This window comes from Natrix helvetica (genome assembly GCF_964273705.1).
Source record: "Natrix helvetica genome assembly, chromosome: 4".
Classification (NCBI taxonomy): domain Eukaryota; kingdom Metazoa; phylum Chordata; class Lepidosauria; order Squamata; family Natricidae; genus Natrix; species Natrix helvetica.
Window position 1 is genome coordinate 153,855,108 of NC_138550.1, and position 25,940 is coordinate 153,881,047.

At 42.1% G+C, this 25,940-nt stretch overlaps 1 protein-coding gene across 4 annotated transcripts in view; it reads right to left on the reverse strand.

The window, feature by feature from the left end:
• The window catches only part of SAMD12 (sterile alpha motif domain containing 12), a 315,705-nt gene that overhangs the window by 117,728 nt on the left and 172,037 nt on the right, over positions 1–25,940 (reverse strand). The window lies entirely within an intron of this gene.

A 25,940-nucleotide genomic window follows, 5' to 3' on the forward strand; every position in this document is an offset into this window, starting at 1 on the left:
CCCCACCTTGGTTATCATATCTGTTACACTAAAAGTAATTTAATTTTAGAAAAGACATTACTATTGATCCATCTTCAGTTAAATATTACACAAGTAAATTTTTTGCTAATATGGATAAATGAAGCATATAAATTAACAGCTACGCTACTTCATATATTACCTTTTGTTCTTTTTAACCACTCAGCTCTTCTTAAGGAAAACACCAACTCAACCCCTGCACAACTTTCTTGGTCTTCCACTACTTCTCAACCCATTCAGAATTCTGTCAAACGCCATTCTGGGCATGTCTAACAAACTGATTCTCCTGTAGTTTTTGCCTTCAATTGTCAAGTGCAAATACCAGGATTATTCATTGGGTTCAAAGCACAGAAGGGTTTATTATTGCTACCTATACATAAGAATCTAGTTAACTAATGGTCAGTGCTAACTTGGCACCAGATAACGGTCAACAAAATTCATGGGAGCTGGACTTGGGTCTCTTGTAGCAATGCAACAATTCCAAACTGATAACACATTTTATACCACCTATCAGTTCTGCTTGCTCTTTTCCTGCATCAGTTTTCCTTCTTAGGCCATTGTCTAGAAAATCATTAGTCTTCCAATCATCTGATGGTTGAGGATTCAGATCCTCACACTGCCATTAAATAAGTCACATAAAACTCCATAAGGAAACCAGATCATATAAAATTTCTCCTGTTCATATCACACTCATGTCAGAAGCACTGAGGCACTTTGGGGTTGAAAGGATTAGCTGGTGATATCACCATTGCTGGGGGGGGGGGGATCCTTTTAAGTCCCTGGCGGGAGCTGGAACAAAAGGTAGATGTTGTGGCCCTCCAGCAGTCTGTGGAGCTGGCAGCAGAGTCAGAGGAACATGGGCCAGTCCTGGAGTCTGGGGAAGGCTAGGACGAGGGCTCTGCATTAAAGGCAGAGAGGGGGCCAGGGCCATCTCATAGTTATGTGCTGCCTCCGTGGCCTCCGGTGTCTGACATCAGCAAGGCAGAAGAACAGTGTGAGCCTGTTCCCAGTTTCCTCATGCATAGAGCTGCCAGAAGCAAAAACAATTAAGGAAAAAAGGGCAACTCAGGAGTAAAGCTTGGAGATAATTAGCCTCTCCCATAAGTCCTAAAAGAGGAGCAAATGTACGTGAGCCTTTGCAGGAAGCAATTAGTTCATCCAGTGATAGAGAATTCACAACTTCTGGAGGAAAGCCATTCAATTAATTGTTCTCACTGTCAGGAAATTTCTCCTTAGTTCTATGTTGGATCACTCTATGATAAATTTCCATTCATCATTTCTTTGTCTGGCCTTGAAGTGCTTTGAAGAATATGTTGACCCCTTCTTCTGTGGCAACCCCACAAACATTGAAAGACTGCTATGAAGTCACTCCTAGTCCTTCTCTTCATTTGTCTGCCTCCCTGCCTGCCTGCCTACCTACCTACTACCTACCTACCTACCTACCTAATCAATCTGTCTGTCTGTCTATCATCTATCTATCTATCTATCTATCTATCTATCTATCTATCTATCTATCTATCTATCATCTATCTATCTATCTATCATCTATCTATCATATCTATCTATCTATCTATCTATCTATCTATCTATCTATCTATCTATCTATCTATCTATCTATCTACTATCTGTCTGTCTATCTGTCTGCCTACCTACCGACCTAGTCAGTCAGTCAGTCAGTCAGTCAGTCTGTCTGTCTGTCTGTCTGTCTGTCTGTCTGTCTGTCTGTCTGTCTGTCTATCTATCTATCTATCTATCTATCTATCTATCTATCTATCTATCTATCTATCTATCATCTATCTATCTATCTATCTATCTATCTATCTATCATCTATCTATTTATCTATCTACGATCTATCTATCTCGGTCTATCTAACATCTATCTATCTGTCCATCCATCCATCCATCCATCCATCCATATCTATCTATCTATCTATCTATCTATCTATCTATCTATCTATCTATCTATCTATCTATCTATCATCTATCTATCTATCTATCATCTATCTATCTATCATCTATCTATCATCTATCTATCTATCTATCTATCATCTATCTATCTATCTATCTATCTATCTATCTATCTATCTATCATCTATCTATCTATCTATCTATCTATCTATCTATCTATCTATCTATCTATCATCTGTCTAGCTATCCATCCGTCTAAAATTTCTCTACTGCTCATCTCATTGACACTGTAACTCTGGGCAATTTACAATACAATAAAAAGTTTTAAAAACTGCTAGAAAAAAAGTTAAATTTAGAAAAACCGAATTATAAAGCCAAGGTGTGTTTTATACTCTGACCAAGATGAATACTTGTATATGTATGAATACCTGAGGATATTGTAAGTGAAGAAGGTAACAAAAAGAATCAAAACACATTCCTTGGCAGTTGAAAGCGTGAACATTCCTCCTAGGAAGAAACCACTCACAAACTCTGTTTCCTATAGATGTATACAATTTATGTACAGATAAGGCCATTTTGAAACATTCAGACTTTTTTTTTATGTCAGGAAAAAAAGGAGGTTCCCATTTCAAAGATAGGCTTACCAAAGAACCTCCAGTTCTGACCTGGGGCAGGTGAGAAAACCATTCAGACCTGCCCCAGTGACATGACATTCTCTTCAGCCCCAAACTATGAACCAGATGTTTCTATGAGGGAGGGAGAGAATACTTTGTTTCCTTTTCTCTTTGGTTAGTTTTGATGTCTTAAAACAAATGAAAAAGTCACTGTGTTTGCTGCATTTTATAGGTGGCATGGCTAATTGCTTAAATGCCTTGTCACAAGCTTGTTGCACAGATGGGGTTGCTAAAATTAGTGGTGTGGAGTGGACAAATTCAGAGGAAATGAGATGCTAAGCCTGAGGAGACTAAACAGATGCTTCTTCCACACCCTGGCAAAAAACAAAAAAAACCAGGAGTACTTCCAGTTACAGTCAAAGGTAAAATGCTAGACTGTAAACAATAGACCCAGTGGTGAAATTCAATTTTTTTAATACCGGTTCTGGGGACGTGGCTTGGTGGGCTTGGCTTGGTGGGCATGGCAGGGGAAGGATATTGCAAAATCTCAATTCCCACCCCACTCTGGGTCCAGCCAGAGATGGTATTTGCCAGTTCTCCGAACTACTCAAAATTTCCATTACCGGTTCTCCAGAACCTGTCAGAACCTGCTGAATTTCACCCCTGAATGGACCCAAAGATTGAAATATGTTATGTTGTGAATACTATATGGAGATAGTCAAAACAAGGTGAATGCATGTTGAATTCTGAGTCAAAATGCCCCCAATTTCCCTACGGTTGTGCAGCCTCATTTCCACTGAAATAAATGATTTTTTTTTCTTGGAATGTGTCAGGTGTAAAGAATCGGGTCCACACCTTAGGCTGCAGTAGACAGGATTTTTTCAAGCCCCTACACAAGAGTCTAGTAACCATAATGCATAATTCAGCCGGTTCGGACCGGTTCGAGTGAACCGGTAGCTGTGACGATAAGCTGTATTTTTCGGAGTATAAGACGCACTGGAGTATAAGATGCACCAAAATTTTGAAGAGGTAATTTTTTTAAAAAAAGTTTCTGCACTCTGCAGGCCTCCCACACCCTCTGCATGCCTCATTTTTGTGAAAAACGGGGCATGCAGAGAGTTTGAGAAGCCTGCAAAGTGCTCCTGGGGCCTGGGGGGGGGGGGGACAAAAATGAACAAAAAACTGCCTGTTTTTTGTGAAAATGTGCACTTTTTTTGCCAAAAACAGGCTCGGCTTTGGGAGACCTATAGAGTGTTCCTGGTGGCTGGATGGGCAAAAAAGAACAAAAATCGGCCCATGTTTCACTTGTTTTTGTCCTCCCCAACCCCCAGGAGCACTTTGCAGGCCTCCCAAACCCTCTGCACGTCCGTTTTTGCGAAGGGGGCGGGATTTCAGGAGGCCAAAAATGCTGTATTCAGTGTATAAGATGCACCCAGATTTTCACCCTCTTTTTGCAGGTGGGGGGGGGGAAAGGCGTGTTTTATACTCTGAAAAATATGGTAACTTTTCTTAAAACTGTGTGCACGTGCAAAGCGCGCAATCACCAAACCGGTTGTTAAACCGGCAGGATCCCACCACTGCCGTCATGGCAGCACATACAGCCTTAGATACAGTGAAAATGAAGACAATAAAGTGATGGAAAGCTCCTGCCTTTTAGGATCAACCATCAAAAGGACAGACAGTCAAGATATACTCTGCAGATTAACACTTGATAAGAGTTGCAATGAAGGCCTTGGAAAATATATTCAGATGCTGTGATGTGTCTATTACTACAAAAATCAGAATAGTGGCTGTGATGATATTCCCTATGAGATTCTATAAGAATTGACTCCGACTTGGTGGCATATAATCAATCAAATGGTTGAACAAGGCTGGGCACAAAAGAACATGGTCTTGAACTACAAAGAATGATGTTTATGGGGATGTTATAAAATTGCGGAGTCCTTGGTGCTCTCTGAGCTTGGTTGATTTCTTGCAGATGTTTTATGATGTCTGCAAGTAAACAACCAAGCTCAGAGATCACCAAGGACCCTACGGTTCAATCTTGAGCTACAAATATTCTCTCCTATTGTGATTAGGGGCAACGCTTTAAAAAGGGAAACCGTAAGAACTTTTAAGAAAATTCAGTTGTCTTCCAGTGGTAAATGAGGCAGATAATCAGCAATAAAAAAAGCAAAGAAAGAAAAAGGAAATCTGCATTTAGCTTTCCCCCCCTCAGCTTAACACAGAGGTCTATTAGAGAGGGCTCTGTCAAGCTCTTATGTCAATCAACCATTGGTAAATCAATTTGAAATAATGGTTGAGCACCATCCAATGCCACTCCCCTGGGTCTGACAAGGCAACTCAGGTGTGGCTGACAGTTGCATTTGAAGAATAAATGCTACCACCTAGTGGCATGGATGGGTGTCAGTGACCAAGGACAATTATAATCTCCAATTCACATTTATTTCTGAACAGAAAATCATTTGACTCAGGAATAGATTTGTGAACTCCTTAAAATATAGTACTTCCTTGTGAATACTTGCAATTAACTCCTCCTTGTTTCCCTATGTTATCAGCATCCTAATACTGCATCTGAAAACACCTAATTATAATAGGTGATATCATGATAATAGCCTTCAAAGTATTTTCTGTTAAGACTTACCTAACAGTTCTTCTCCCCTATCACAGACGAAGTTTAAGAAAGTGTAATGGCATTCTACTTGTGTTGGGTCTCCTGTTTTTTTTTTAAAATCTATTTCCTTTCCCTGCTATTCCATTACTGGGAATTTTATAAAACGATATTGCAATTGATCCACAGAGCATATTGAATGAAATCCAAAGTTTACGAGTGAACTTCTGGTTATAAAATAGAACTATCTACTTCCTTCCCAGAAATCTCCACCTGCAAAACAGATTTTGAGGACTGAAGCAAAAATTTTCCTACGCTGGTCTGCAGATAAAATCCATTGTTGGTGGGAACAACTACATACAGTTCAAGAGCCTGTGCTATCTAATTGAAATAAGAGTCTTTGGTGAATCATTTTTGCATTTTGCCAAAGTTAATTTATTGTTCTAGGAAGAGAATAGTAAAACATAGAATAATAAGGAATGTCAACCCTGAAGTGAACCTGGCTGGGGCCATCTTTGAGGCTTCAGGGCTGCCACTAGAATGGGAGGGGGAGGGAAATAGTTAGTTGGGGTGTTGTAGTCAAAATAAGAATTTTTCCTGTGGGAACCAAGGTCATTCCAACAGGTGGCTGGGAGAGGAGGAGCAAAGTAACCAAGCAACTGGCCAGCAACTTGATTGGACCATGTGACTGATGACTTATTTATTTATTTATTATTTATTAATTCAATTTATAGGCCGCACCCTCTCCACAAAGGGACTCGGGGCGGCGTACAACTCAATATACAAATAAATGACAAGGAGGAGGTAATCAAAACATTGTACAATTCATAAATAAATAATCATAAGTTAAAAACAACACAATAAAATTTAAAACAATTAAAATACCCAAAAAATCAGTTAGTTTAGATTTAAAATTGTCCAGGGGGGATTAGAAAATGTAGTTGTAATTCAAGCCAGGCCAGCTAGTTGGAACAGGTGGGTCTTGAGTTTCGTGCGGAAGGAGCGAAGATCGGTAGTTGTCCTAATGTCGGGGGGGAGGTCATTCCAGAGGGCTGGGCCCATCACAGAGAAGGCCCTTCCCCTCGGCGCCACCCTCTGGCATTGCTTAGTGGACGGCACCTGGAGGAGTCCCTCTCTGTGAGAGCGAATTGGTCGCAGGGATGTATGGGGCAGGATACGATCCCGCAAATAACTAGGTCCCGTGCCATGGAGCGCTTTAAAGATGGTGATCAACACCATGGGGAAGGAGGGAAACTTTCTCTTTCAATTAGGTCAGGAGTGTCCAAACTTGGGAACTTTAAGACTTGTGGACTTTAACTCCCAGAATTCCCCAGCCAGCTGGGAGTTTCTGGGAGTTGAAGTCCACAAGTCTTAAAGTTCCCAAGTTTGGACACTCCTGAATTAGGTGAATTAATGGGAACTTTCAGAGTCGGCTTTCACCAGTTGTGCCAATATGATGTATCCAATAAAATTGTCCTTTGAGAAATCTACCTGCTTTTTATGGATGCATTACTTGGAACACTGACAGGGAGTCTGAAGTGTATTTATGAGTTGGTATTAGCTAAAGCAGTAAATGAAGGGGAGGTATCTTTAAGAAAATGCCTTCTCTGTACAACAATATTTGCGGCATTTATCCAGGGAATGTTTCAATTTGTAATTAGAAATTCTGGTTTAAACATCAACAATTAAAGCTTCTGGAGTGTTTACAAATAATTCAAATGGCAAACTGTCAGTTGATCTAAGGGGGAAAATATTAAAAGTAGCAACATGCTGACTGGCTAAGCATACACAAACATTTGTTTGCATGCGTGTCATTCGGATGAAAGCAATGGATCCCGCAAACACTTATGAAGTTGGGAGTCAGTTGAATCACTTGGGCCCCACCGCAAACCTCCCAGGGCCCCCCCCTCTCTCAACACTAATTGTCTTACAATACAATGAAAATAGTTAACCTGCATAAAAATTCATGAGCTTACAAAAGAAAACAATATGCAGCGGTATTCCAAGGTCTATGAATACTAATGGTAGTAACGAAACTTCACTTTTGCTGAAATGGTGTCAATCACCAGGCAAACAAAGTCAATCAGGGTCTCTATTTTTTTAAAAAAAAAAGTTTTTGTCTCAACGGGGATTTTTGTTTTGCTTTTCATATTCGTTCATATATCTAACATAATAATCAGGGATCCGGCATTTCATAGCATATTTTAATCACAGCAAGGCTGAACTTAGCCATGCTGCTGGTGAAGCTAGTGTTAGAATCAGAAAGTAGATTATTTTACATAATAAAAGTCTTTCTTCCTTAGATTAGTGTTGCGGAAGAAGTGAAATGAGAGAATTCCTTATCTCCCTAAAGAGATTGAAGTACAGCGGAACCCTGCTTTCAATCTCCTTCAAACACAAGGGCAAACTTGTTTGTGTAGGGATAATTCTGAGATTTAAGAACAGCTGCCCAATGAACATGGATGATGTTCAAAGTTGCTGATAATGCATGATGCTCAGAGGTGGCATCCAGCCGGTTTGGACAGGTTCACCCAAACTGGTAGCGGCAAACTGCGGGTGGTCCCGCCCACCCGCCCTGGCGCCAAAAGATCCTATGTAGCCTCATTTTTGATGGCGCACACATATGTGTATGCCATGCATGCAAGCAAAGTGCATGCATGGAAGGCAGCACACATGTGCAAAATGCACACGCATGCCGCGAGCATGCACACATGCGTGCTCATAGTTGCAAATCAGTGATAAATAGGTTTATAGGTGATAAACCTACATGAATCCCACCGCTGATTATGCTGTTTCCCAAATAAGCCTTCCTCAACTTGGGGAAGGTGAAGGCTGTGATCATTTGGCAAGATACTTTTGATTTCTAGGCTGTTCTGTTGGGTGGCACTCTACGGACTTCCAACTCATAACAACTAAGTGATTATATATCTGGCGTTTTCATAACCAAAGTAGGAAGGAACAGAGTCAAGAGTCCATAAGATGCTAGTTTGGATTCTATAATCCAGCTTTGGAAATGGTCATCTGCTTTTTAAAATTATTTATTGATTAAATTTATATGTCACCCATCTCACTGCAGAGCAAAAGTTGGCCGTACACCCTGGAGCAGCAACCATTGTTCTCATAATTTTCATTTGTATCGCTACTTTGTTGTTGTTAGTTGTGAAGTCGTGTCTGACCCATCGCGACACCATGGACAACGTTCCTCCAGGCCTTCCTATTCTCTACCATCCCCCGGAGTCATTTAAGCTTACGATGACTGCTTTGGTGACTCCATCCAGCCTCCTTCTCTGTCGCCCCCTTCTTCTTTCGCCCTCAATCTTTCCCAACATTAGGCTCTTTTCCAGTGAGTCCTTCCTTCTCATTAGGTTGCGAAAGTATTTAAGTTTCATCTTCAGGATCTGGCCTTCTAAAGAGAGCAGTCAGGGTTGATCTTCTCTAGGACTGAGCGGTTTGATCGCCTTGCAGTCCAAGGGTCTTGCAGGAGTCTTCCCTATAGTATCACTACTATAAAACTGCAAAAAGGCATTCAGACCTTTTGATGGCAAATACATTAGATTATGCAGTTAAAAGAGAAAAAGATTTCCCTTGGTGGGGAAGTCATTTGGAAGGATACCCTGAAGCTACCAAGTTAGGTCCTCTCCATGAGGAAGTAGGACCAAGAAGGATTGAGGGCTCTGTTATAACTGAAACTGCTACTGTTGGTCCAGACAACCTTCTGGCTCTTTGCAACCAGGGATGTGTTTTCCTAAAAACCACATGGGGCAAATAGAGTGATGGACAGCAGTACGAGGCCACTAGTAGGTCCCAAGATGGCTACCTCCCTTTCCTTACCTATTTGTACACTATTGTTCAGGAGAAACCCAAGATGTCTTCTGCCAACACTCTGCATTCTTATATGTTTACTTCGAAGAAAGTGATGCAAATGAAGTTATACTTAAATGTTTAAATTTGAGGATAACTAATTTAAAGCCCATTGATCTCAGAATAGTTAAGAGGGTGATGAATTTACTGCGTATTTGGGTCATAGATTTGTTGGAAGGAGCTATTCTCAAAACAATCTCACCCAGCTCTATGTAAGCTTAGAACCAGAACCCGTTATTTCATTTTTATTTATTTTTCATGTTTTTATTCTGCTGCAATTTGGAGGCTCCCTGAAAAGCTAGCTTAGGATAACTTATCATGTTGATTTAGAAACACCAACGGTTCACAGTTCTTCTTAATATACAAGATTAGGCCAATTAAATTTTTAGAAACAATTCTCATCACCAGGAACCAGAAACACAATTAAGCCTTCCCCATTATAGGTTTTCTCTATTTAATGGACACCTCATTTAGAGGTCCACAGCTCTGTCAATAGACTAAATTCTAAAATGATAGGCTCTTAAAGTCATTTTAATATGCCATCCATTATTTGGGTACTACATAGCAGACATGATAAGCTGAATTTATGCAGTATTAAGTGACATTAATTACTGTAATTAAGTCTAAGTACACATACTTGAAGTGCTTCTGCTCCCCTTGTTTATCCCTTTGCTGGATCTCCTATTCCTCTGACTCCAGCATTCCTTTCTACTTTGCACAACACGGTGCATCTTAATAGTGCTGTAACTATCCATACAATGATACTTTTGACACTAGAATCAATGAGAGAAGCATATTGTTGTTTTGCACATGCACCCCAAAGGAAGCCAATGAACAGGTTTGGACAAGGAAAGTTCAGCCCCAGTAAAATAATCATGTCATGGTCATGTCATGCCAAGGTAAGGTTTGGAAAGATAATTAGAGACCAGTTCAATGAAAACAAGTGTGAATAGGAGAGGAGAGGAGAGGATATCTATATATAGAGAAGAGTCACAGTGGCATGGGGTTAGAATGCAGTACTGCAGACTACTTCTGCTGACTGCCGGCTACCTGCAATTTGGCAGTTCGAATCTCACCGGCTCAAGGTTGACTCAGCCTTCCATCCTTCCGAGGTGGGTAAAATGAGGACCCCAATTATTGGGGGCAATATGCTGACTCTGTAAACCACTTAGAGAGGGCTGTAAAGCACCGTGAAGCAGTATATAAGTCTAAGTGCTATTGCTATAGGATAGGACAAGTTAAGTTTATTGGTTAAGTGTGATTGGACACACAAGGAATGTGTTTATATGTATATAAACAGAACATAAACCCCATTCCCTTCTAGCATTGACGAGGTTACCTAGTTGGATAATAAAACATCTTGGGGGGAAAAACCCCCCAAGGATCCCCACAATTCAACCCCAAGCTCTAAATGTTCTCTTCAACTGGTATAGGCAAAGTCTCCTTCAAGTGGAATGCATCTTAGGTTGCAGGAACTAGGTATGTCTAGCTTAAGAGAAAGAAGGACTAGGGGAGACATGATAGCAGTGTTCCAATATCTCAGGGGTTGCCACAAAGAAGAGGGAGTCAAGCTATTCTCCAAGGCACCTGAGGATAGAACAAGAAGAAATGGGTGGAAACTAATCAAGGAGAGAAGCAACTTAGAACTGAGGAGAAATTTCCTGACAGTTAGAACAATTAATCAGTGGAACAGCTTGCCTCCAGAAGTTGTGAATGCCCCAACATTGGAAGTCTTTAAGAAGATGTTGGATAGCCATTTGTCTGGAATGGTATAGGGTTTTCTGCCTAGGCAGGGGGTTGGACTAGAAGACCCCCAAGGTCCCTTCCAACTCTACTATTGTATTGTATTGTATCTTCTGGATAGTTCATGTGTTTGCAATATTTTGGAACATGGAAATTATTTGTCACTGCCTTCATTTTCTAACCTCCTAGTTTAGTTCAAAACTCTCAGATTTCCTGCTGTTCTCCAAATACTAACCAAGTCTCATCCTGATTGGTTCTTCTCAAGATGATCCAAGAGCAGCTAGGTGGTCAACTCTTAATGCATTTTTCACAATTTTTCCATGCAAACTATCGACAAAATTCCACCCATGCAATCAATTAATCACGAATGACAGAATTTTCCCTTATGCAAGCTCATTCAGGTAGTTGGGAACATTCCAGATGAATAAAACTATTATGCACCAGCTCTGTTTGAGAAATTGGATCAACAAATAATTATAAAAGTCAGGCCCTTAATCTTAAGAGCAAGAAGCCCATGAAAACAACTTGATACAAAATAAAATACAATTTGCCTGAAATTTGCAGGAAGCCATTACATCGCCAAAAGCTATTTTTTTTCCAATCAGGTAATCAAGTGACGCAATGCATTTCAGAGATTTCATATTGAAGAGGCAACAGATGTTTAAAACCACATTAAAAGTCTCACTGGGCGCCTAGTGATGGGTTCTGCCAACGAAATCTGACCATTGCGGAACAATAGTTCTTCATGGATGCAATGCCAAGACCATAAACATCACCGGATTGTGCATAACATTTATTTGTAAGGACAGAAGTGCTAATACAGGGCAGCAGTCTATCCAACAGGAACCTCTAGATTTTTTTTTTCTCCTTTTAAAAAAGGGCTCTTAGCACTTTTGACAAATCCTCCATTAAGTATCTCAGGGATGTTCCAATTTGCAACTCCTGCTTCAATCAATCCTTTGTACTTTACCTGGAGATCAACGCTCCAGCTCCAGCTGTTTTCTGTCTCTTTTCAGAAACTTTTGATTTCCCCCTCCTGTTTATCCCTGCCACGGCTTTCACTGGAGCTTGAAATTAACATGACTTTTTATTTAGCTCCTCATTTGTGTATCAGCAGCATCAATATTGTCAAGAGAGAACAGCAAGGAGGGCTTTCTTTTACGGCTAACAAGAGAGGGATAAAAGGATGTATACTGTTAAGTTTGCATTTCCCAAACCATTTTAGGACTAACAAAAGAAGCAATGTGTCCTCCATATGTGTTCTTCACACACACACACGCACACAAGCACACGCACACACACACACACACACACGTTTTAAAAATAGGTTGCATATTCAAAAGAAGGGGGCATCTTTCATCTTGAGGAGGAAAATGGGAACAGTCCCGGGTAGGTTCCAGCCAGCTTTACTGCTGGTTCGCTTGTTTAAAATTTTAAAATTAAAATTGTTCTGTGCATGCGCAGAACTTAAAAACAAGTTAGCGGCAGTAACGGCATCAACCGGGGAACTGGTTCAGGGGCGTGGCAAGCCTGGGTCGCTGCTGGTTCCAGTGACCCAGACTGCCATACCACTACCGGTTCAGCCAAACTGGGCTGAACTGATAGGAATCCACCTCTGGAACAGTCCTCCAACACTGATGGGGCATTGCATAGAAGGCCGTGATCTGTTATCAAGTGCCCCACAGAGGAGGGCACAGAGTAATGGATACAGGCAGGGTGGGCTTCAAAAATGTTAGCAAGGGGTTCTCTGCCCCTGTTGCTGGGTGGCCATGGCCTAGTTGGCCTCCTACAACACGGTAGGGGAGGGTTGCCCTCCCTGGGATCCAGAGGCCTTCCTCGAGCCTCTGGGAGGGCAAAAATGGCCTCCCCAGGCTCCGGAGGCCCTCTGGAGGCTGGAAACATTCTGGTCGGCCTGTTTTTTGCCTTCCCCGAGCCTCCGCATGTGTCCTGCACTTACCTGCATCCAAAACGGGCCATGTGGGGACTCCTGGGTGGGGCAGGGTGGGGTGGGCGGGGCCAGCCAGGAGTGGGATTTGGGGGTTCTCCAAACTGCACAGAATCTTAGCTAAAAGTTCTCCCGAAGCCCTGCGAACCCCCAGCAGCCCCCCCTGGATACAGGAAGACAGATTCTGGTGGAACATTCAAGAGAAATTTCTAAGAATAGATTTGCGACTGGGACCGATTGTTAAGTAAAATTGTTCTCTCTCTTTTTTATAGATATGTTAAAGTAGAAGCTTGGAGAGTGATGAGCCGCGGTTGTTATTGTTGAATTCTGGCACCGTGTAGGTGGTTGGATTCGATGGCTGCTTCAGACTCTATCCCTCTGTCCAGCCATCCATTCATTTATCCATCCATCCATCCGCCCGTCCTATTTATCAACTGCATATTTTTGGCAATCCACTCTGCAGCAGCCACTACTAGCATAAGTCAAAAACAACATCAATGAAATTTAACAATGTGATAAAGTTGAATTAAACTTCAACATTCAACCTTGATATTGGACACGTACCATTAAAACATCAAAATCCAATAGGGAGGAAAACTTGCAAGTGCTACCACTGAAAACCACACGGCTTCCCCTCTCCAAGTCTGGGAGAAGACAATCAGAATTCCTGGTTCACGACACAAATGGAAGCTGCTCCTTCCTATGAATTCACTTTGGAAATCTATGTACAGCCAGTCCTCATCTGCAGCCAGGTCTGTAACTGCACAACAACGGGAAAATGAGGAGATTCCATCAGATGAGAATGTGATTAAGAAAATACTAGAATGCGCAGAAATGGACAGATTAATGCTTACTATTTTAGGATAAAGAAGAAACTGAATATTTTTTGATGTGGGACGTATTTTATCAATGGTTATACAATAGAAATAGAAGTTAGAAAGGAGAAGATACAAAAAGAGGAACTGTTACTGTGGACAGAATTCAAAGAAGATGATGTTAAGTATTATTGTTAATATACTATTATGTTGTTATATTATTAATATTATTGGGATGAATACTACAACAAATATGTGGGTTGTGACTGTTCAAAAATAATTGTACCCAGATCACACACTGTTTGATGGAAATTGAAAGGAATATAAATAAAACAAATAAAACATGAAAAAAAAACTGGGACCACAATTTCCTTTGCCAAACAAAGCGAGTGTTAAGCGAGTCATGGCTGATTTTACGATCTTTTTTGCTGTGATTATTAAGCGAATCACTGCAGTTATGTGAATAATGGGGTCTTTAAGTGAATCTGGCATCCCCCATTGACTGTAAGGGAGATTTCTGATGCTCCCTGCCAGATTCCCACAAGGGGGAATCAATGGGGAAGCCAGCAGGAAGTCACAAGTTGCTCCTTTTCCTGCAGCTTTTTTGGCCCACTTTGGTCATTGTGTTTCTCTGTTTGGGTAAAGAAATATCCCTGAAATGATAACCCAATGAGGCATGAGTTGTCTTGAGTTATACTGTATTTTTCGGAGTATAAGATGCTCCGAAATATAAGACGCACCTAGCTTTTGGAGAGGAAAAAAAAAATCTGCCTCTGCCTCCCAGCAATTTGCCTCCTTGCAGCCAACAGCCTGGTTTCAGTTTCAGCACAACCAGGAAGCACAAACTTCCTGACAGCTAAAACAATTAATCAGTGGAACAGCTTGCCTCCAGAAGTTGTGAATGCCCCAACACTGGAAGTCTTTAAGAAGATGTTGGATAACCATTTGTCTGAAACGGTATAGGGTTTCCTGCCTAGGCAGGGGGTTGGACTAGAAGACCTCCAAGGTCCCTTCCAACTCTACTATTGTATTGTATTGTATTGATTGTCAGGCCTCCCAAGGATCAGTTATTTCAGGCTGCAGGGATTGCCATAGCATATTGCCGCCTCCGTGCATCCCATTTTCAACCTCAGCATCCCATTTTTAGTCTCTACGCACCCCATTTTCTGCCCATTCCAGCCACCAGGGATTGGAATGGGTGGAAAATGGGGTGTACAGAGGCCAAAAATAGGGCGCACAGAGGTGCAATAGGTTATGGCAATCCCTGCAGCTTGAAACAGCTGATGGTCGGGCAGCCGATCCAACCAACAATCAGCTGCTTGTCTAATTAGGCTGTGCTGAAACTGAAACAGGCTGTTCGCTTTTTTCCTGCAAGGAGGCAAATTGCGGGGAGGTAAAGGCCAAAGGATGGGGGCCAGTTTTCTCCCCTCTCCCAAACAATCAGTCACATGGTCCAATCAAGGTGCTGTCCAGTTGCTTGGAAACTTCACTCCTCCTCGCTTCAGTCATCTGTGGAAATGTCCTTGGTTCTCAGGGGAAATTATTTTGTTTTGGTTACAAGACCCCAACTATCTCTATTCCCCCCTCCTTATCCCTCAGCACTATTTTGGCAACACTGAAGCCTGCAAGATGGCTTCAGTCAGCCAGCTTCAGAGTTGACACCTGGTTTCTGGCATGCCATGGCCCAGTGCCAGTCCACATTGGGAGGGTTGGGGGTTTGCTCTAGATGGAAAAAAAGATGTCAAATATTCATGCTGGTTTTCTAAAAAGCTAAGGAATATTACTGCTGATGCATGCTGAATAATTGAGAAGGCCAAAGAATATCAAAAAGAAGTCACTATGTGCTTTACTATAGAAAGGCCTTCCATGGTGTCAAACGTGTCACGCTGTGGAAGGCGCTCAGAAAAACGAGTATCGTTGTCCTCATGTAAAACTTATACACAGGTCAGGAAGCCACAGTCTGGACAGAAGATGATAAAATAAAGGAGTGGGACCAGACTGCAAACTCTCCCCACAATACAGAATAGATATTGAGGGACTGGAAGCAGTTAAGCAGGGTTTTAAAATGATCGAAGAAACATCAATAAGCCTGCACCGTGCTGATGAAAACACTCCAATAGTTGAAAATGCAAATAATCTGCAAGCTCTGGAAATGAAAATCAAAAGAACACAAAGGAAAAAGGAGGAGGGAGCTGAGATGGACAATAAATAAATCCAAACTGATGGCAACAGATATAGCAACCGGTCTATTGACAGTGAAGATACTGAAATAGGGATAGGTAAAGGTAAAGGTTCCCCTCACACATATGTGCTAGTCATTCCTGACTCTAGGGGGCAGTGCTCATCTCCATTTCAAAGCCAAAGAGCCAGCCCTGTCCGAAGACGTCTCCGTGGTCATGTGGCCGGCATGACTAAATGCCGAAGGCGCAAGGAACTGTTGTTACCTTCCCACCAAAGGTGGTTCCTATTTTTCTACTTGCATTTTTACCTGCTTTCGAACTGCTCGGTTGGCAGAAGAAAGCATGGATGGCTTCTGCCTTTTAGGAGGAATTTTCTACAGCAAAAAAATCAGCAGTCAAGAAATAGATTAACAGGGTTAATAGCAATACCACTTACCACTCCACGGTGCTTTACAGCACACTCTGAGCAGTTTACAATGTCAGCCTTTTGCTCCCAACAATCTGGGTCCTCATTTTACCGACCTCAGAAGGATGGAAGTCAACCTTGACCCCCATCCGGATCGAACTTCAGGCTATGGGCAGAAATAGCCCCCGATACAGGTAGTCCTCAACTTACGACCACAATTGAGCGCCAATTTTTTGTTGCTCCGTGAGACAGCTAAGTGAATTTTGGCCCATTTTATGATTTTTCTTGCCACCGTTGTTAAATGAATCACCGCAGTGGTTAAATTAGTAACACGGCTGTTAAGTGAATCTGGCTTCCCCACTAACTTTGCTTGTCCAAAGTTCACCAAAGGTGACCCCATGACCTCAGGACACTGCAACCATCCTAAATATGAGTCAGTTTCCAAGCATCTGAATAAAAGAGTGGTGGCTCGGTGGCTAAGACGCTGAGCTTGTTGATCAGGAAGGTCGGCAGTTCGAATCCCTAGCGCCGCATAAGGGAGTGAGCTCCCGGTACTTGTCCCAGCTTCTGCCAACCCAGCAGTTCGAAAGCATGCAAAAAGGCAAGTAGAAAAATAGGAACCACCTTTGGTGGGAAGGTAATAGTATTCCGTACGCCTCTGGCATTTAGTCATGCCGGCCACATGAACACGGAATGACTAGCACATATGTGCGAGGGGAGCCTTTACCTTTATGCCTTTGGAAGAATGATGTTCAAAGGATTGAGGTTTTTTTTAAAAAAAAACATAAAAGTATCACACCTCTAGCATGGTACCCACTGCGCTCATGCTGGCTATGTGCAAATTGTTTTAATTAACTAGAATATGGAAATTAGCCATCACCCTCCCCTATCATTATGCTTTCCCAGTTAACACAAGCTGCTGCCCCAGTTTGCAATCAGCAAGTGAATGTAAATTAAAACAATCTGGCAATACTAGCCAGCAAAAACGCCATTCAAATCTCATGATGTCTGGTGCAGCTCAGTTTATGGGTTGCTTCCTCCTCTTTCTAAGACATTTCCTTCTAAGGTCTGACATCTGGCAGGGGAGGAACGTATTGGAGAGAAACTGCACCGCCAGCCAAGATCAGCTACGTCAGACACTATGAAGCCCATGCTCAGCCAGGCTACAGGAAACTTACCCTGCAAATCATTAGTCTGGATGGAAAGGTTGGTTACAGCTATCACAAGCTGGTATATAGGGCAGTCCTTGCAGGGTTCATATGCTTACTGCCCCTTTGTTTTTAGGATGCTTTAATAGGAATCAAACCACAGTGAAGACAGCACTCCTTCTTCATCTTCCTAGCGTATTCCCGCAAGTGCAGGGTCTGCTTTTTGGATCACTGAATGCCCCTTTGCACGGTCAGCTGCATCTCCAGGGTGGAGACCCGTGGTTTGCATATATATCTTTGTTGATGGTGTCTTGCCATCTCTGTTTTGGATGCCCACAAGGTCCCTGGCCATTGACTTCTACTTGGTAGGCTGTCTTGGCAATGGAGGAAGGTGCTCAGGGGTGGGATTCTACCGGTTTAACAACAAGTTCGCTGAGCGCACACAAACCTGACTCATGCTGCACACCAGGGGTGAAATCCAGCAGCTTCTGACAGGTTCTGGAGAACCGGTACTGGAAATTTTGAGTAGTTGGGAGAACCAGTAAATGCCATCTCTGGTTGGCCCGAGAGTGGGGTGGGAATGGAGATTTTGCAGTATCCTTTCCCTGGAGTGGGGTGGGAATGGAGAATTTGCAGTATCCTTCCCCTGGAGTGGGGTGGGAATGGAGATTTTGCAGTATCCTTCCCCTGGAGTGCGGTGGGAATGGAGATTTTGCAGTATCCTACCCCTGGAGTGGGAATGGAGATTTTGCAGTATCCTTCCCCTGGAGTGGAGTGGGAATGGAGATTTTGCAGTATCCTTCCCCTGGAGTGGAGTGGGAATGGAGATTTTGCAGTATCCTTTCCCTGGAGTGGGGTAGGAATGGAGATTTTGCAGTATCCTTCCCCTGGAGTGGAGTGGGAATGGAGATTTTACAGTATCCTTCCCGATATTCAAAGATAGAAGGCAGAGCTCCTGCCTTAGGGAAGTATCTTTTATTTAAAGAACGTATGATAAATGCTTCCAAATCAGAAGACTTTCTAGCTCCAGAACTAACCCATATCTGTTAGGGTATGGCAGGATGAAGTATGAGATTTATTCATAATGTACTGATAAATAATAGTGATATATTTATTTATTGCTCAAATAAGTTTGTTTATTCAAAATATTAATGCTAAGTTTACAACAAGAGCATGAGTAAAATTATTTATCAGAAAGAATCTAATTAAAACAGTCATCCCAGGGGCATAGGATTATAATTCCCATCATCCTCACCCAACAGACATGTTGTGTGTGAGAATATAGAAGTGTTTCAATAATCTGGAGCAGCGGTGTCAAACTGGTGGCCCATGGGCAGGATGCATCACACACAGGCCATGCCCATCCCAGCTCCGCGAATGGGAGAATGTTGCAAAACATCACATGGTAGCAACAGGATGCTGTGAGTTTGACACCCTTCCTCCGGAGAATATTAGGCTGCAGAAAGCTGTATTGCAGAAAGTTTAGGAATTACCTACATAACAAACGTTCCTCTGTATTGACCATAGTTAATTTACCATTCCCACATTGTCTATAGTTTGGATAGTAAAACCCTAAAACCTTGAAAATCTAAAATAATAACACTTACTACCATGTTTCCCCGAAAATAAGACAGGGTCTTATTTTCTTTTTACACACAAAATATAGCTTGGGCCTTATTTTCGAGGTGCAGGAGGCAGCAAGCATAGTCACCTCATAGCAGCTGCTGTATTGCAATATTTTCAGGGAGGGCTTATTTTGAGGGGAGGGCTGATTTTAGCACATGCACTTAAAAATCTGATTGGGCTTATTATCTGGGAAGGTCTTATTTTCAGGGAAACAGGGAAGCATAATCCTGGGATCTCAGGTTTGCAAGCAGAAGCTATGAGTTTCAGCCTTAAAGCTCTGCATGAAACTTCCCGGTTTATATATGATTAGGGAAAACCTGGATTTAATCAAAGTAATCCATCATCATGTATATCCGGAACCACTTTGGGTTCAAAATCTTGGGTACAAAAATTTAAGCATCACTGTTTTTTGATACAAGAAACCCAGCTCTTGCCTATTTAGTTCCATGAAATAATTGTTAATTTTCATTGATGTATGGTACTACTCTGATAGCTGAAAATGCAGATGGAAGATCTCGTAACGAAAATCAAGGAGCACAGTGTAAAAATGGGCTGGGGATTAGATAAAGGAACTCCCACCATTGTCAATAGAAAAGAGCAACCATCTTTGGAAATGAGAATGAATTTTGTGAAGTGGTGGGTGGCTTCTGCTTTTTAAAATTGACTATCCACAGTAAAGGAAACAGCAATCAAGAAATTCAACAGGGACTACATTTGGTAGAGTAGCAATGAGCACCTTAAGAAAGATGTCAATCAATTGTCTATGGAGATTCACAGTCATCCAGGTCATGGTTGTCCCAAACGTGCGTTTTCCAAAGGCAACTGGACTTCTTTGCTTTTCTTGAAGATCCAAGAAGCTTCTTCAGTTCTGAACTGAAACATCTTCAAGGAAAAAACAAAGAAAGTCCAGTTGCCTTTGGAAAAAGCATTTTTGGGACCTATCAATCAATCAATCAATCATTGGGTTTATATGGATGCAAACATGATCCTGGCCAACCAGCAAATACTAAAACAAAAAATGAAATAAACAATAACCAACAAAAAAGACCAATGTATTGTGTCTACCGAGGATACCAGTAACCAATCCATATATGTTGTATTATGTCTACAAAGGTCAGAATTGTGCAGCGATTATTTTCCCTGTGACGGTCTATGGATGCAAATATTATATTTTTTTATAGAAAAAGTACTAAAGCTGTTGAACTTTTGCACTGAAGAAGACTCCTGAGAAAACCATGAGTAGCCCAGAAAACAAATGTTGCTTCAAACAAATCAATCCAAAATTTTCAATTGAGTCACAAACGATCACGCTCAAATTATCATTTTGGGATACATTATCTGAAGGTTTGGCTCTTTGGAGGAATCTATAAAGCTGGGAAAGGTAGAAGGAAAAAAAAAGAGGAGAACAAGCATCAGGAAGATGGATGATTCAATTATAGCAGTGATCACCATTGGAAAATATGAAGGACCAGACTGAGTACAGATCATCCTAGAAAAGTTCAGTCTGTATAGTCACTAAAGGTCAATACCAACATAATAGTACATAATCAATCAATTATACTGTACAGAACATCCTTAATTCATTTCCAGTTATGATGCTAATAATAGTTGATCTTAGATCTGCTATTACTACATGGAGCAAATTGTCTCCATTCTTATTCTTATTTAGGTATTTTAAGTTAAAGCTGAATTTGTTAAAGCTGTAATTGTCAACTTCCAGGAAAATCAGGAGTTCAAATGGGTATAAAGATTTATTGTAATCCTAAACTCTCTACAAGAGTCTCAACTAATGGTGGCCAAGGGAAAGGAGTGGGAGATAGAAGTAGAAAGAATTCAAGGTGGGCTGGATTTAAATCTCTTGTTGGTACAACAGAACTCAAGACTGATGACACATTTGATCCTTCCCTCAGGCTCAGCTTGGTCATCTCTTACAGTTATTTTCCATTTCTTTCAAATGGAAAAATATGAAAAATAATATAGTAAGGATCTTTCCAAACAACCTGTTGTCTTCCTCCAATTATGGCGTGTTTTAAAAGAAGGGACTAAATTTACCGAGTCTGGGCTGCAAAATTCCCCGCATCTAGGAGATGGCAAAAAATGTTCTTTATTATCCTTTTTTCCTGCTATGTCCAGTAAACTTCTACAGTTTTGCAGCATAGATTTGCTAAACAAGACCTGTAATGGACAATGCCAGCTACCTCCATCACTTATGATTTCCAGGAAAGAGGTGTTGTGGCCCGCCAGCAGCCAACACAGCTGGCTGCAGATTTGGAAAGTGAGGAGTTTGGGGAGGAACATGGGCCAGTCCTGGAATCTGGAGAAGGCTCTGATGAGGGGTCTGCATTGGAGGCAGAGATGGGGCCTCTCATTGATGAGAGTTATCAACTGCCTTCAGAGTCAGACATCAGTGAGGCAGACGAACAGCTGGAACCTGTTCCCAGTGTGTGAATATGTAGAGTTGTCAGACGAAGGGAACAGCTAAGGAGCACGGGCCAACTTGGGAGTAAGGCCACAGGTGGACGATAAATGGCCCCTCCCATAGGGAATAAAAGAGGAGCGAAAGGGGAGTGGAGTTTGCAAGAGACAATAAGTTTACTTAATTGGTTCGTGACTCTCCGAGACTCCTTGCCAAGTTTTGAAGATATCAGCCTGGCAGCTCTCCAAGCCAGATAAGGTCTGTGACAGTATATTCAACCTTGAAAGATTTTGCTGGCTGTGAATGAGCAGAATTCACAGTAACTTAATAAAAAAAAAGGGGTTGGTTGGTCAGGACAAGGAGTCTGCTTTGTGTTTTGGGGAAGCCTAGGTCATAACAAGAGGAGCATTTGGTGCCCCTTTGCCATTGGTCGTGGGCTTCCGCATCAACTTCATTGGTTGTATTGCTCAATCTTAGTTCACCGCTAAGCTGCTCTGTATAACAGCTGTGCTTTGGTTTTATTGCAGAACGTTAAAAAATAGCGACACAGTCAGATTGCTGACTTTCATGCAGAAGCAGACAAGTGCCTCATCCCCCGACACCACATCAACTGTTGTTTTGTTGCAGTTACACTCTGGGAAACTCAAATCTCCAAGTCATTTATTTTACTACTTGAAGATGGCTCACAGCAGTGAAGTTTGAGCATCCTGTTCTATCTCGCTGCATTTAATCCTCCTCTAATTAGGCAGCTTCTACATTGGTACGGCAACAGAGGATGCTCCATGCAAGTACGTAATAGACAACCACAAGAAGAATGCACCGAGTCCCTGCGTGAACGCTGCAAAAGTTTCCAGAGATCTGTGTGTAACACACACACACCTTTAAGCATCGCATCCTGATAATAAGCACAATAAATCCAGTCTGGATACGATGTTTAAAACATTACTCCAAGCAACTCTGCGGTCTTCCCATAGCTCTCAATTCCGGGTCTCACAACATTAAGAACGATGAACTTTTCCAACAGTAGGGATCATCTATTCTTGTGGTAACGGATGCTTAATGTATTTGACAGAGATTTATCAAAATTGTTGCTGCAGGGTGAAAGGAAAGGCTGTTCTTCTCCAATGGATACTCTGCAATAAAACAAGTTTTCCTTTCTTTTCACACTCTTCTCATTCTCCTAATTAATTTCTTGAAGGAATCTACAGCATGTCCTCCCTCTTAATATTTGCAAAATGATGGTGCCGGGCATGGCTTCCAATAGGGTTGAAGCCAGTGATGGGATTCAAATTTTTTATTACCAGTGGGCGTGGCTTGGCTTGGCAGGCGTGGCTTGGTGGGTGTGGCAGAGGAAGAATACTGTAATAATATTGTAGAATATAATGTAGAAAGAGCAAGAGAGGGAGGAAATATTAACCCTGATGTGGCTAATGACAACTGAACCCTATCTAACCCTTAGTTCAGTGATGGGGAATGGGAGGGAGCGCATGTGTGCGTGCGTGCGTGCTTTGTGCACCCTTGTCTGGGACACAATTCAGGAGAGGAGCTGCCCAGTGAGCATGCGCAAGGAGGAAAATGAACTTGTGGTTTCCATCATGTGCATGCGCACCAGCCAGGTAGTTAATTCCAGTTAATGGCACACATGCACGTATGACAATCAGCTGTCTGGAAAACAGAAGTTCATTTTTCAGTTCTTCCAGTTGCTGGCACTGCTGCACACATGAAGGCCAGCTGATCGCTACAGTTGCATACACACCAGAAACCCGGAAGAGGAATGGGGGATGCCACACCTGCCAGGCGACATGGCTCCACATGTCACTTCAGGCACATGTGCCATAGTTCTCCATCACGGCCCTAGTCTATGAGATGAAAGCAGCATCGAAGGGACATGGCAGAGCAAAACAAGTTGACAAGACATGTTTGTAACATGATTTTTTTTTGGGGGGGGAACCCATATTTACAAAAATAATTTTGATTTAGAAGCATCTGTTAGGATCACTGGGTATCATGTAACCAGCTATGAGCATTTAAGAGTCTTCCTCTGTATAGTTCCCTCCTTTGACCAGAACTGATTGTTGACACATAACTTTGGCATCTCATAAAGCAGCCTTGCTTGTCTAATCTGTAGTAGTCAAACAAGGTCCGCTCCAATCTCCGCTCCTTCCGTAAGAAGCTTAAGACCCACCTGTTCAGCTTAGCTGGCCTGGCCTAACTGTAGTTTTGTGTCCCTCTAGCCTGTATTTTAAATGGTTAGGGGTAGGTTTTTAGGTTGTTTTAATTTTTAATCATACTGTACAGCCTAGTATTTAATTTGATTTTACGGGTATCTAAGAATATTTAATTTTGTATACTGTTTTTATTGTGTGATCTGTACAACGCCCCGAGTCTCTTCGGGGAGAGGGGGCGGTCTATAAATTTAATAAATAAATAAATAAAATAAAGGGCTGGACAGTTAGTACCCTGTTTTCCCCAAAATAAGACCTCCCTGGATAATAAGCCCAATCAGGCTTTTGAGTGCATGCGCTAAAATAAGCCCTCCCTTACAAATAAACCCACCCTGAAAACACAGCAGCAGCCATGAGGTGACCACACTCGCCGCCTCCTGCACCTCAAAAATGATAAGATGTCCCCAAAAATAAGGTCAAGTGCTTATTTCGGGGGGGTCAAAAAAGAAAATAAGACCCTGTCTTATTTTCAGGGAGCCCAGGATATGTGCTGAAGTTCAAAACTGTAAATTATTTCCTCATTTCAATCAGCTGTAAGAAGCCAATTCATCCACCAGATCCTCTCAAAAATACTTGTAGCCAGTATTCCAATCACTTCATTCAACCAATCCCAAATTGAGTCAAATCTCTGAGAGAGCATAGATGCAATTGCCTGTTTACTTCAGCAAAACATGCATGAATTTGATATTCATTGCTAAAAAAAAAAATATCCCAGAGAAAATAGTTCCAGCTGCATAGGATCCAGACCTGAAGACCTTTTAATATATATATATTTCACCAAACTCAAATTACAAATTTGGTACAGGGCTCTATTATGAAAGAACTGTGGAGCTTAATTTGCCTCATGCAGCAAAAGAAAGGTCAAAATGGTTTTATTTGTCCCCGAGAAGGAAACGGTTCCGCTAATTTAATAATATATGTCACTCGCTGGCTTTCCTTTTCTGGGATCTCACCTTCAGAACAAGTATCTCCGCATGGAGAAATTCTTTGCTTTGGCAGGGGGTCTTGAAAGGAAATTACAGTAAACAAGTCTTCTAAGTTACCTCATTATTTCTAGTTATAGAACCGAACAAAAGAAATTAGGTTCTTAGATTGGCAGACAGCAGGAGTACATTATTGTAAGACCAGCATTAATTGGCTATGGCTTACATAGTGTCATGTGGAAGGTCTTTCTCATAGTAGGGAATCTCAGGCATCTAAGGAAGCTGAGAAATGCAGACTTTAGGAGTGGAAGCTTTATCCAGGCAGAACAATCAAGTTCTACTACAGGTAGAAGACCATCAAAGCTGACACCAGCCAGAGCATAAAATAACTCAAAGAAAAATGTGGTACGTAGAAGCTCCACAAATCGGACATGTCTGAATGGATATCATCATCATTTGAGTGACTTAGGAGTGACAGAATTCAGGTGTTGTGGGCTGTTGGCCGTCGGCCCCTCCAGCAGCCAAATTAGATGAGGCGGCGGCGTAGGAGTCAGGTCCAGCAATAAAGCAACCTGAGAGGTCTGAGGGGGAAGAGGGAATGGAGCTATCAGAGACAGAGACAGAAGCAGAGCCTGGGCCATCCACCAGCCCTCAGATGAAGAGTCAACAGTCCCCAGGTCTGGAGGTGGCTGAATGAGGAAGAGGAGGAACAGCTGGGTCCAGTGCCTGACTCACGGATGTGCAGACAACAGAGGAGAGGAGAGCAGTGGAAATCTATGGGCCGATCCTTGGGACAGAAGAGCCAGCCCTACTAACGCAGCCCCACCCTAGCTCTGGGGATAAAAGGCAGGGGGCGGAGATGAATAGGTGTGGCAGACAATTACTCATCTTCCTACCAGACAGACTTGTTAGCCTACTGTGTGTGTGTGAGAGAGAGAGAGACTTTTTGCAGGGGCAGCTGGTGCTCCTAATAAACGGATCATTGATTAAACTACAGAGGGTTTGTCGTGTTTGGGAGCTGGGTCAGAACATCAGGTCCAAATACACCACCTTCAGCTTGCTATCATTCATTAAGATAACAAAACACGTCATGCCTTAAGTTTCAACCCGGACAGGTGCACGGGGAGTTTTACAGGCCTAGTCCATGAACACATTCGATCAACAGTCAGTTTGTTGGAACATGCAGTGTGATGAAAGGTCTGCTTTTAATTCATTGCTGCTCTCTACCTGCAGGAAAGCTGGAGGATACAGCTGCTGAAGACCGATGTGAAATTAAAGAGAGAATGAAATGTGTGATCTTATTTAATTGCACCTGGTGCTTCCATTTTTCAATAGCAGCACCCTACCAGACTGTGTCAAGTCATTTTCACAAAGGAGGAGGGAAAAACCTGATGGCAAAGTAAATTAACTCTTTCACTATCCTCACATCGATGCCAAACAAATGTAAAGTGAGTGTTTGACATGGAAACATCTGTTTCTATTTTTTTGACCTGGTGCAACA